We start from the raw sequence: 11,564 nt of genomic DNA on the forward strand, positions 1-11,564 counted from the left end.
AGTACTATGAACAGGTTATAAATATGAAGAGGGATAAGTATGTACTTATGAACAGGTAGAGTATTTACACAGTATATACAATAATGGGCAGTATATACAGCAGATGTAAGTGCCGGTAAGGGGTGTTGAGTGGTGTGTAAGTCTGTGTGTTAGGGTATAGTCCATTGTTATTTGTTTAGATGTCAGGAGGCAGAGTTCAGGAGTGTGACAGCTGTTGGGAAGAAGCTGTTCCGGTACCTGGTGGTCTTAGTCCGGAGGCTCCAGTAGCGCCTTCCGAACACGACATGGCAGGACATAACACGCACAAGCCCCACTACTAATTGTCTACAACAACTACTTTCCAATTTAATGTCTTCTTATCCCTCCTGAGAACCTGTGTATGTGGCCACTGTGCATGGCAAGACCTCCCATAATCCCACCGCAATGCAAGTCAGAAGCAGGATGCTACTACACACACACACACACACATATGTGTGTATATATAGAACAGGCTTATCCTAAAATAACTAATGTTGGAGAATACGGGGCAGGGATTTTGAGACCATTCATCTTCACAGAATCTCTCCAGATCGTTAAGGGTCCTAGGTCCTCTCTTCTGCAGATTTTCTATAGGGTTCAGATCTGGGGACTGAGATTACCATGGCAGATGAATTGCCATTCGTGTTCAGTAAACCATTTTTGTGTTGATCTGGGCATATTTTTTTTTAATTATTGTCCTGCTGAAAGATCCATTGACAACCCATGTTTAGTGTCTTGGCAGAGGCAGGCAGATTTTGATTTAAAATGGCCCGGCTTTTAATTAAGATTGTGATGCCAGGTAAGCTAACACGGTTCCCACTGCCTCTGGAGAAAAAAAACAGCCCCACAACATTACAGACCCTCTACCGAATCTGTTATTTTTCAGTGTAGCCATTCTTTTTTTAATGCCAAACCCACCTTGACTGTTTGTTGGCTAAAAGCTTAATTTTTGTTTCATCTCTGACCATAGAGCACAGCTCCAATCAAAGTCCCAGTAGCATTTAGCAAACTCCTGGCACTTACAATTGTGGTTAGATGACAGGAAAGGCTTCATCCTGGCACACTTTCTAAATAAAAGTTTGGGATGGAGGCGTTTGATAGGAGTTTTAGGAGATTTGGTGACCCCAACGTGCTACTCTTTTCTGGAACTCTCCAACAGTGGTCCTTGGCAAACATTTTTAATAACGTTAAACTTAAATTGATTAAGACTTTAATCAGACTATGATAATCAAGCCTTTCTATTTACATGATCTTAACACAGTAAGATTTAAAGTCACAGAGTAGTATCCTCCCTTCGGTACGCATTCAAATGTAGTAACTTAATAGACTCAGAGTGTTCTGGCAGAGTGTAACTGGGTTGGCCTGTAAATGGTGCATGCACTGCTCAGAAAGCTGGGGGCTTTCTCACTCGCCTTCCTTCCTCTCTGCAGCAGAGGGAACACCACCCACTCACAAAAAAAAAAAAGAAAGAACACTTCTGCCAACAATGGCAAAAAGCAATTTTTCCTGCGCTATTATGTTCCAGAAGGCTGAAAAGGCATTAATGTGAGAGCCCAGAATAGTCTTCCTATTTGCATGGGCTTAAGCAACAGGTGGGAAAGATCCAGGGAAGATTTTGAATAGAGACATACTGAAAAAGTGAAGAACGGTGCCCCAGATTATGCTCCTCTGCAGAGGGGAACACTCCTGATATAAAGCTAGAATGGCACAAAACTGTCTAATTCATTCCAGGAAGGATTCTGCTTATTTGTCATGAGGATCTAACCCCTGCTACTAAAGCATCTGTTTATTGAGGATACGGATAGGCATCCTGTGATCCAATAGTACTGTGTTAGTTTCAGAGGTGGGCGGTGAATAGTCACATTTACTTAGTTTCTTTGTTAAGATGAATACAAATTACCATGAATTACATTACCATGAATTTAAATTACTTCTAAATTTTAGCTTTGCTCAAAAAAGTTATTTCTTCAACTTGATGAGTATTAGCAGAGATGTTCAAAACTAGAAGACTAATAACACTAGCTGGCTAATTTTGGCTAGTTTGTGCCAGTATCTTATTAGCTGACATTTAAATGGCCTATAGATTCAAATGCAACATTTTATAATTCCATCATCTTGAAAAAAACAGACAAAATTAAAAGACAAGTTAAAGCAACTTTATCTGAGAATTGGTATTTTTTGCTCTTGGTGTTTCCCTACAGTTGTGGAGTGTATTTCAATCGTACCCCTCATGGACAACTGTACAAGTGCATTTGTTGATGTGCTGATGGTTGCAAAATTGGACTATCTTTGCACGTATGTGCATGACACAGTCATACAGACACTTCAGATTACACTTCTGATTTCAGTTGTTTCTATAAGTGAATAACCAAAATCATGAGTGTAATAAGAAGTGTCCATATATCTGCATGTGTACACAAAGGGGAGTCAGATTCTGCAGGGGAGTTAGATTCTTCCAGGGAGTGGAATTCAGCACAACACCGGCAAAAGCAACATCAGATAAAAAAGAACCATGTCAACTTACAAGGTAGAGTAATATAGAAGGTTACAAGCTCTCAAGGCTTATTAGGCCTGAGATTGAATAAAAATGACCAAACTTTTTGGTTTGTGATAAATGTATTTCTTTAAATGCTAGCCTGAAACAGGAATGTGATTAGGTGACTTTTGGCACCCAGAAAAACTACAAAACTCTGTGAGACAGGAAGGACACAAAGTTTCAGCTCACCTCCCAATCTTTCATAAATAACTGTGGCAGAGATGTATACTCTGCTGTCAGATTTTTGTTGTCCATCTAATGTCAGGACAGTATGAGTAAAAGCTAATCCAAGACTTAGTCTTGTCTCTTACTTGTTCACTCTTTCTTTTTTCTTCCTCGCTTCTTCTAACAATGTCTTCTTCGGTCACTTTGCAGCCTCTGCCATGATGGCCATGCTGGGAATGCTGAGCTAGCTTCTTCTTATGGCTAGCTAAAGGACCAGAGTTGTTGGTGTGTGATGTGGTGCCATGAAGCATTATGCAACTCTTATGAGAAGTTTCATACCCACTCTTCCAAAGTTACATAGCACTATAGCAGGCGAAATGAATTTGAAGCTGTTTTTAAGGCAAAATTATTACATAATGTTGCTTATAGTTCACAAAGAAATATTAAGTAATTTTTTTCTGTCATTATGTCTTTTCAAATCAGTCCTGAGCCACTTTCACATTACAAGCCTCATTTCTTAATCCTGATTTCTGCTCAGAAATGAACTTGATTCATGTTTATGGCTAAGTGACTCAAATTTTTCATTAATGTGTGTGAGCCTGTGTGTAGAAATGATCCTTAATGGATCCCTAAATGGTCTTAATACATAATGCTGCATGAATGAACCACATGCAACAAACAAGCTTTCACAAAAAAAACAAGCCCACGTTGCAAAGATGATTTAGGCCCATTCCCATTTCACCCCTTGCCCCTAACACTTAGCCCTACATTTTGCGCGTTCACGTCTAGGGGTAGGGTTGTCCCGATTGTTGTTGAGATGGAGGGGTAGGGTGAAGTGTTAGGGTTACATGGCCCTTCAAACGGAGATTTTTCAGAGGCGCACTACAAACAGAGTTGTATGAGAAAATTCCCAGAATGCACTGCAAATCATCGGCACAAGCGACCAAAGAGACACATAGATGTAAGTATTTTCTCTGTTAAAAAGCCCTTGTATTGTAAGATAACCACTGTAATAGCATTTTATGGTCATTTCCTTCATAACACGCATAAAAATCGCTAGTAATACACTGATGTCTCGGTCGCTACCTGGCGAATTTTCCCGTTCCACCTTAAATGATGCAGCAGTTGCGTTCTGGTACCTGAGGTTGCCTAATCATTTAAGGTGGAATGGGAAATTGATCATGAAGCTGGCAATTAGAAAGCTAAGTTCAGCTTCATATCAGAGCAGCGCTAGTATATATTAATGAAGTGATGTAGTTTTTTGTTTGTGCTCTGTTTTTATTCAGTGACTCGTTTGATTGATTGATGCGGAAAACTGAAGATGTGAATGAATCGCGAGCGTCCGTGCTTTTCAGTCTCCTTCGGATAAAAGGTGAATGTCAGTTTGATTACACCATTATTGCTATAGTATGGAGACAAAACAGGAAAACACGTCCTGATTATTTTCCAGGCTATTTTAAATATGATTCACCTGTCCGGTCATATGACACACAAGTGAGATCACCACAGCTGGAGGCGGCATGTTGGAAATGGCCAGAAAACCCCGTCTTGTCTGTTTACGTGAAAGTCGCTGAAGAAAACTTAATGACGTATCCGATTCGTGAAGGGTTGTCCGATTTCATAGGAGGAAGATTTCAACCACTACCCCTTGTAACTCAGTTTCAAGGTAGAGGGTTACACTCGAAAACAAGGGATAGGGGTAAAAATAAGACATGGGATTGGGCCTTAATGTGATTCTTAAGGCTCTTAACTGTTCATTATTAGAGCAAAATGAAAGTAAAAAAGATTTTCTTGCTTAAAATTTATGTAATCTACTGAAAACATAAAATCTTGACTTAACTAGTGGTTTCTTGCTGACAGATTTGCACTGTTCACTGACAATAATGTCAGGTTAGGTGCTGCTGCCAAGTTGAGTGATGGTGCATGTGTAGTTAAAAAGAAACACACCTAACTGTTCTCTTCAAAATCAGACGACCATGAATCTTATTTGATCTAGGACCACATGTCAAAGTGGCTCAGGTCTGATCAGATTTGTATATTCACACAATAGGCCAGTCAGCTCTGGATCACATTAAGGCTAAAATTCAGATTTGTGCCACTTCAACCTGGTAATGCGAACACAGCCTTCCATTCATGGCTTTAGAACTGACTTATAGTCATGTGACCCAGGTCAAAGTGGAATTCTTCTTTTTTCACTGTTCATGCAAATTCATGCAGTGTCACTGTTAGTGGGGCAATGCCTCTAAATGATGGGCCTGGTCATAAGTCACATGTTGTAGAGAAAAGTTTCCAATTGATGTAAAAGGAGCTAAAAAAGGGCTGAAGTTTAGGTAACAGTGTTTCTGCAGCACACTGACCTTTTATTTATTTATCTGCTTGTTTTTGGTTATAAAATATGTGAACAGTTATGGAAACTAGTGTGGAGTTTTGCCCCCTTAAGTAAAAAGTCTCTGAGAAAAAATAGAATCCACTGAGTGTTTACCTTCCTGCGCACACATCTGACTCAGTGGCAATCCATATTTCACATTTCAGAGGAGATTGGCAGTGTATTTATTTATTTATTTATTTAGTGACAACCTGTCACCTGTCAATCTGTTATCCATCTTTATGGAAAAGCTGCGTGTGTCGTCTGTGAGGATAATGTCTCAGAAAGGGTATATATTCTGACACCAAATTGATCAAAACATGTGACCAGAATTTGATTAACAATAATGTCCATGCGGACTGAAGGTTCAATTAATATTCACATTAGGCCTCAGAATGCATTTGTTTCTTTAGGCTTATAGGGTGCAAGATACATGGAGGACCTACAGTGGCTCATATAAAAAAAAAAGAAGCTTTTTTTAATCAATCACAAATATCAGTTCTCATCAGGAGCCGCATTGTCAGCTCCGTTTTATGCTATGTTACTGCGTATCAAACTACAGACGTGTCTTTGCTGTTTCATTTAGACCACAGACTGCCTGTAGCAGTCCTGTACTCCTAGATGTCTACAACCTTAAATATTTAAATATAGATTTTTATTTCATATAATCTTACTGAATACATAAATTCTTGACCGAATTAGTGGTTTTAAAAGCTGTTAATTTAATTTGAGGTAGTTTATTGTATCAAAACTCCATACTGTGTTATAGTGTCATATTATAATTAATAAGTGGTTAGTTTGCCCGAAGTGTGCAGCAGCGAGTCATGTATGACCTTCCATCCATGTATTTCCATCTTGATCAAGATCAGAGTCTAAAAGTAATTAAAATAGCTGGTCAAGCGTAACTAAAACTGCATAATACATTCACCACCACAAAGTTAGCACGTAAAGCTCAGCTTTGATTGTGTCAACAGGGTCGTAACAAAAGGGACTCACGCTCTCTTTTAAAATCCCTATTTGCCTCTTTCCTTTCAATGACAACACTACCAAAATAACCTAGAAAACACTATTGGTGGTTTGAGAGATGCAGATTTGTAATACATTAATACTTTCATGAAAACTACAGCTTTTGAAATCATAATTTAAATGAATTTTTTTTTCAAATATGTATTTTTTTGTATTCTGTGTTATTATATGCATTGATATTTCTTTTATAGCTTTTATACCGTTATAAATTCATTTTTAAACAGAATGATTAATTTTACCATCCAAAAAATGAATGCAGCTGAACCCTGACTTAAAAATGACAATTATTCTCAGTACCTGTGAAAGGCCATTGATCTTGGCATTGCACCATGATTTTAGTTTATAGTGCAATGCTCTGCCCATTTTTTCTTAAAAGAATGTCAGAAAAAAGTCTTCAGTGTCTGTTATGCTGTCCAACACTTGAGAGAATAATCATTTGCAAACGTTTTTCAATTATTTCAATGAACATACTTTCAAAGCTGCCAAGTCATTTTCCAAGGGTTGATTTTGTAACCTAATGAGGACTGCTCTCATTGGCTGTCAACAGAGGGGGCAGGGTAAGGGGTTTTGTCATTGTTGCCATGTTGGAGTGCTCACCATTGACTGAAGTGGAGCAAAGGACAGATCATACATGTTCGACATGGTCAAATGATCATGAGCGTTCTTCAGCCAAGCACATCATTAAACATCCATGATCAAGGGGCAAAACGAACAATTTATTTAACGGTTTACATGTAAGCAAAATCATTCACAGTGGTTTGGCAATGCACATGAAATTTACTTGAAGTTGTGTCTAATTATTTGCAAGCTACACAAAAACACCAAATTTGAACTCTACAAACTGAACTGAAGACCTCAAGAACAATGAAAAAATGCAAAGTGAATTTCTTGCCTTCTACTAAAGAAAACTGCTGTTCCCTCTGTTGTATTTTCCACCACAGAAACTGGAATCAAGGTAAGACATGTTTGTGAGTGAAATCAATTAGTCATTGTTAGCCATTGTGCATACACTCACCGGCCACTTTATTAGGTACACCTGTTCAGTTGCTTGTTAACACAAAAAGCTAATCAGCCAGTCACATGGCTGCAACTCAATGCATTTAGGCATGTAGAGGTGGTCAAGACAACTTGCTGAAGTGCAGACTGAGCATCAGAATGGGGAAGAAAGGGGATTTAAGGGACTTTGAACGTGGCGTGGTTGTTGGTGCCAGACGGGCTGGTCTGAGTATTTCAGAAACTGCTGATCTACTGGGATTTTCATGCAAAACCCTCTCTAGGGTTTACAGAGAATGGGCCGAAAAAGAGAAAATATCCAGTGAGCGGTCAGTTGTGTGGACGAAAATGCCTTGTAGATGTGAGAGGTCAGAGGAGAATGGGCAAACTGGTTCGAGATGAAAGAAAGGCAACAGTAACTCAAATAACCACTTGTTACAACCGAGGAATGCAGAATACCCTCTCTGAATGCACAACACGTCGAACCTTGAAGAAGATGGGCTACAGAAAAAGGGGGTCCAACCATTTACTAGGTGATCGTATATCACTATTAGCCTTTAGCTTACAACAGACTGTCAAAAGTGGGCCATGCAGTAAAATAATCTGCATCAATCCTACCTCATGAACTGGTAAGTAGAGCAGCAAGTTTGCTGTTGACACCACCAATTTCCATTTGTTCTGGATTCTTCTGCACTGGCGCTGGGGGGGCTCAGTCTCTCTCCCTTTTGGCTCCATTTTCTTTAAACCATTGCAATTTATTTGTGCATTCTGGTTCAAATTGACATGGATTTACAACATTTTGGAAACAGACCTCCTCAAAGTCCTCTTTATTCCTCATTCCTCATAAGTCCTCATATTCAGCAACCTTCCAACATGGTTAAGCTGCTGCTGGCATTAGCCAGAGATGGTAACAAAGTACAACTACTTTGTTACTGTACCTAAGTATTTTTTTGGTTTCTGTACTTAAGTATTTCGGTCACTTCATACTTTTTCCATTTACTCACTACATTTCAAAAGAAAAATCTGTACTATTGCTTAGTACATTTTAAAAATAGGCTTAGCTTTAATGGTTTCTTTATCTATCTATCTAGCTCGCTATCTAGCTTTTAATCAGGCAATGGCATTAGGACATTAATAAAGCGCAAATCGGCGCTGTGTAAGATGGGAGGGGACTGAACCTGTGATTGGCTACTTCCATGGCTTACAGGCCCTAGTAGCGAGCAAGCGGGGAAAAGGGAGATAAACAGTTGAGACGGTTTAATCCTCAGAAAATGACAGCGTCAAATTAGTGCTAAATACGGGTGATGCGTCTGAAAAAACACTCGCATCCATGCCCTTCCTCAGTGCCGATGTGGGAATTATCCCGACTCTGCCGGTAACTGTGAGCTAGAGAGCAAACCCGCAGCACTAGAACATCACATCCAGGTGTTTATCTGTATAGATTTGGAGGTTAAATCTGCGGCCCCTGTTTCAAGTGACACAGGGGCCGCCGTGTAAACACAAGTGTTTAAGGTTACTGTTCTTTTTCCTCGTCTTAGCACATCACCTGTTTGATTTAACCTTCATGTTCCTTCTTTTCTGTCTGCCTGCTGTGACAGGAACCCGTGTTTTTGGCTTCGGTAATTAAGTTTTAAGTTTGTACTTGACTTAGACTTTGTAGGTTTAACTTTAAGTCCCAGTTGTCTGATTTTAGCTCGCTTTAGTCGTCTTCGCTGTGTAGACGTTGTGTGTTGAGCATGTTAGGTTGTATAGTGAAAATGCTGCAGTGTTGGGTTTGTGTGAATCCAGCTTTCTGAATGGTTGCTGTTGTTTTGAGCAGAAGTGTTGAAATATGTAGATGTACTGTTTCGTCTTTCAAGCATAAAGCAGCAGTCTGCACATATTAAAGCTTGGTGTTAATTTAAAGGAGTCTTTTAATCTTAAAGAAATAATATTTGATGGCCGTTTTGTTGGATGACTGTGATGGTTCGGTGTTCTTTTGCAAATGTGGGTCATTGCAGGAATTCATATATCAGATATCGACCACGGATAAAAGATAATGGGAGCACTCAAACAACAAAATTGGGTGTTAAATTGGATACGCTCCGGTGTTACCTGCAGTCTGAATGTAGCCTTAGTGTTCGCCAATTCAATACTAGCTAAATGTGATGTTTTATGTAAGTTACGTATAAAACATGACTTTATTCACCCTGTTTTAGACACATCCATAACAATTTCTGACCTCATTTCTGCCCCAGCTCTGCTCGTTCGTTGCTGCTGTGCTGAATTTGACCCAAGCTGGTGGTATCTTGAGCTGAAAAAGTGCATGTCTTTTGACACTGCATTGTGGAAGGGAGGTTGTTTGGTAAATATCACATGCTTATTTGCAGTGCCCTGCCAGTGCGTAGGTGGCGAGGGTGTGTAAACCAGCTAAGCAGATTCCATCACAGAGCAGCCGCTCTTCACGGCTGTCTGTTTGGATATTTATCTGCTTAAATCCCATTAAAAAAACAGCATCCCGTCTTCAGTTGAATTTCTGAGACCCCATTGAATCTGAGTGAATCTGACTGCGAGAGCCAAGCGAGTAGTCTTCAGACGTAAGGAGAGAGATAGAGAGTGAGAGAGACTGACAGAGACAGCGAGTCACATTCTCTCCACTTTCCTCAGGGGGATATGGTAATGTGTGTTTCCCTGCTGTCTATTAAGATGCCCGAACTGTCTCTCAAACACACACATGTGGCCATGGTGGCCTGAGTGATCTGGCATTCACAGCTACGCTCCTATTGCACTTTGTGTTTCTCACTCTGTTAACAGCTTAATATTGATCCACAGAGATTAAAGCTGTGGCCGCCTTTGCGTGGCTTGTTGAGTAAGGCACTGCATCTGTGGTGTTCATTTCCATCAGACAACATTTTATGTAAAACAAGAGATGCTGTAGTTTAGACCCATTTGCTGTTTGTCATGTTCCCCAACATAATCATGATTTTTTGAAAGGACTAGTAGGAGAGATATTTTGCATTGTCTATTAAAAAATAATAAGCGGGGGGGAAAAAAAAACTTCTTCTAGATGTTAAATCAGTAGTTCATTTTTACTGAAGAATACCCATAGCAGACACTGCAAATGAAAGAAAGGAAAAATGTATATTTTATAAACCATCTCAGTGTGTGCTTTAATTAAAAAATTGGTGGATTTATCAGTTTCACTGAACCACAGTTGGCTTTGATTAAAAGTGAGGACATTCATTGTGCGCAGAAAGTACTTTGCTTGAATGAAAACACAATAATAATCCAAAACTGAATAGATCACATTAATACCACCCGCCAATGTAACAAAACCATTTTTGTGTCCAACTGTGCAGTGAATATGCCATAGCTAAGAGCACATCATGCAGAAGAGTGATGCTTTTTCTCAACACTTGCTCTTGATTCTTCTTAAAAGAGAACAATTGGGCAGCAAGAAAGAGAAGCTTCCTCCTGTCATCACAGGAGATGACCTCAACTCCATATTTCAAACATGTCGATTGAGCTCCGCTGATTCAGCCTGACAGGTACATTAAGGCACGCAGTTCAGCTCGCAAGGCTCTAGAATCTCAGGAAGGGGGAAGAACTCAGGCCTGGGTGCTAAATTTAGGCCCTCAAATGTCAGCTGAAATGAAGTGCTTGTTTCTCCTCTCTGCAGTCAGCCTCAGAGGTGGAGGAGAGAAGTGAATGTGAAGTAGCAACAGCAGCAGTGGGGCCGCCAGCCATCAAGCAGATGGATGGATGAGAGTAGTGCGCTTCAGGAGCCAATGCTGAAGTCCTGTTATAGGCCAGAGTTATCTGAATGGCAGGCTAGAAGTTGACTCTCCTTGCTCTTTGTTTGTCAGATCTAGAATGGTAACAGTGACTCTCCAACTTTGCTCTTAAAAATAAAGATGCGAAAAATGGTTCTTTGGATCAATGCTGTAGAAGAATGACTTTTGTTTTCCTAAAGAAACTTTCTGTAGATGGTTCTATAAAGAAAAGCCCATCTCCTAGATTTATTTTTCTTGGATTTACAATGCAAATAAAAACAGAAAGGAGTGATTTCCCATTTGTTTTTACTTACCTGTATTAGAACAAAAACAGGAATATATGTTTAATGTTATCAATTTCACTGTTTTTTAAATGTATGCTCATTTGGAAATTGATGCAGAAATCATATTGCAGACAATTATACTTGGAAATAAATGAAACATCCAGAAAAGGCCTAGTCCACTATGAACAAGGATGGGTCAAGGCTCACTGCTTCACCAAAAATGCATCAGCAAAAAATCCAACAGTTCAAACATAATGTTCCTCAGCCAGTGACTGGATTTTGGGTCTTTCATGCTCTACAGTGCATAATATCAAAAGAGTCATTGAATACAAAAAAAGAAAGGTCACAACTGACCACAACCAAACCACAAATGTGACCTTCGATCCTTCAGATGGCACTGCATTAAAAAAGCCATGCTTCTGTAG

At 39.6% G+C, this 11,564-nt stretch overlaps 1 long non-coding RNA gene across 1 annotated transcript; it reads left to right on the plus strand.

The window, feature by feature from the left end:
* The first annotated feature begins 3,641 nt into the window (after positions 1-3,641).
* On the plus strand, positions 3,642-10,994 carry LOC108424457. The gene is made up of 3 exons (XR_001857621.1): positions 3,642-3,680; positions 4,006-4,091; positions 10,762-10,994. It is a non-coding gene; the product is annotated as an uncharacterized LOC108424457 (long non-coding RNA).
* Positions 10,995-11,564: the final 570 nt, after the last annotated feature.

This window comes from Pygocentrus nattereri, chromosome 4 (genome assembly GCF_015220715.1).
Source record: "Pygocentrus nattereri isolate fPygNat1 chromosome 4, fPygNat1.pri, whole genome shotgun sequence".
NCBI lineage: Eukaryota > Metazoa > Chordata > Actinopteri > Characiformes > Serrasalmidae > Pygocentrus > Pygocentrus nattereri.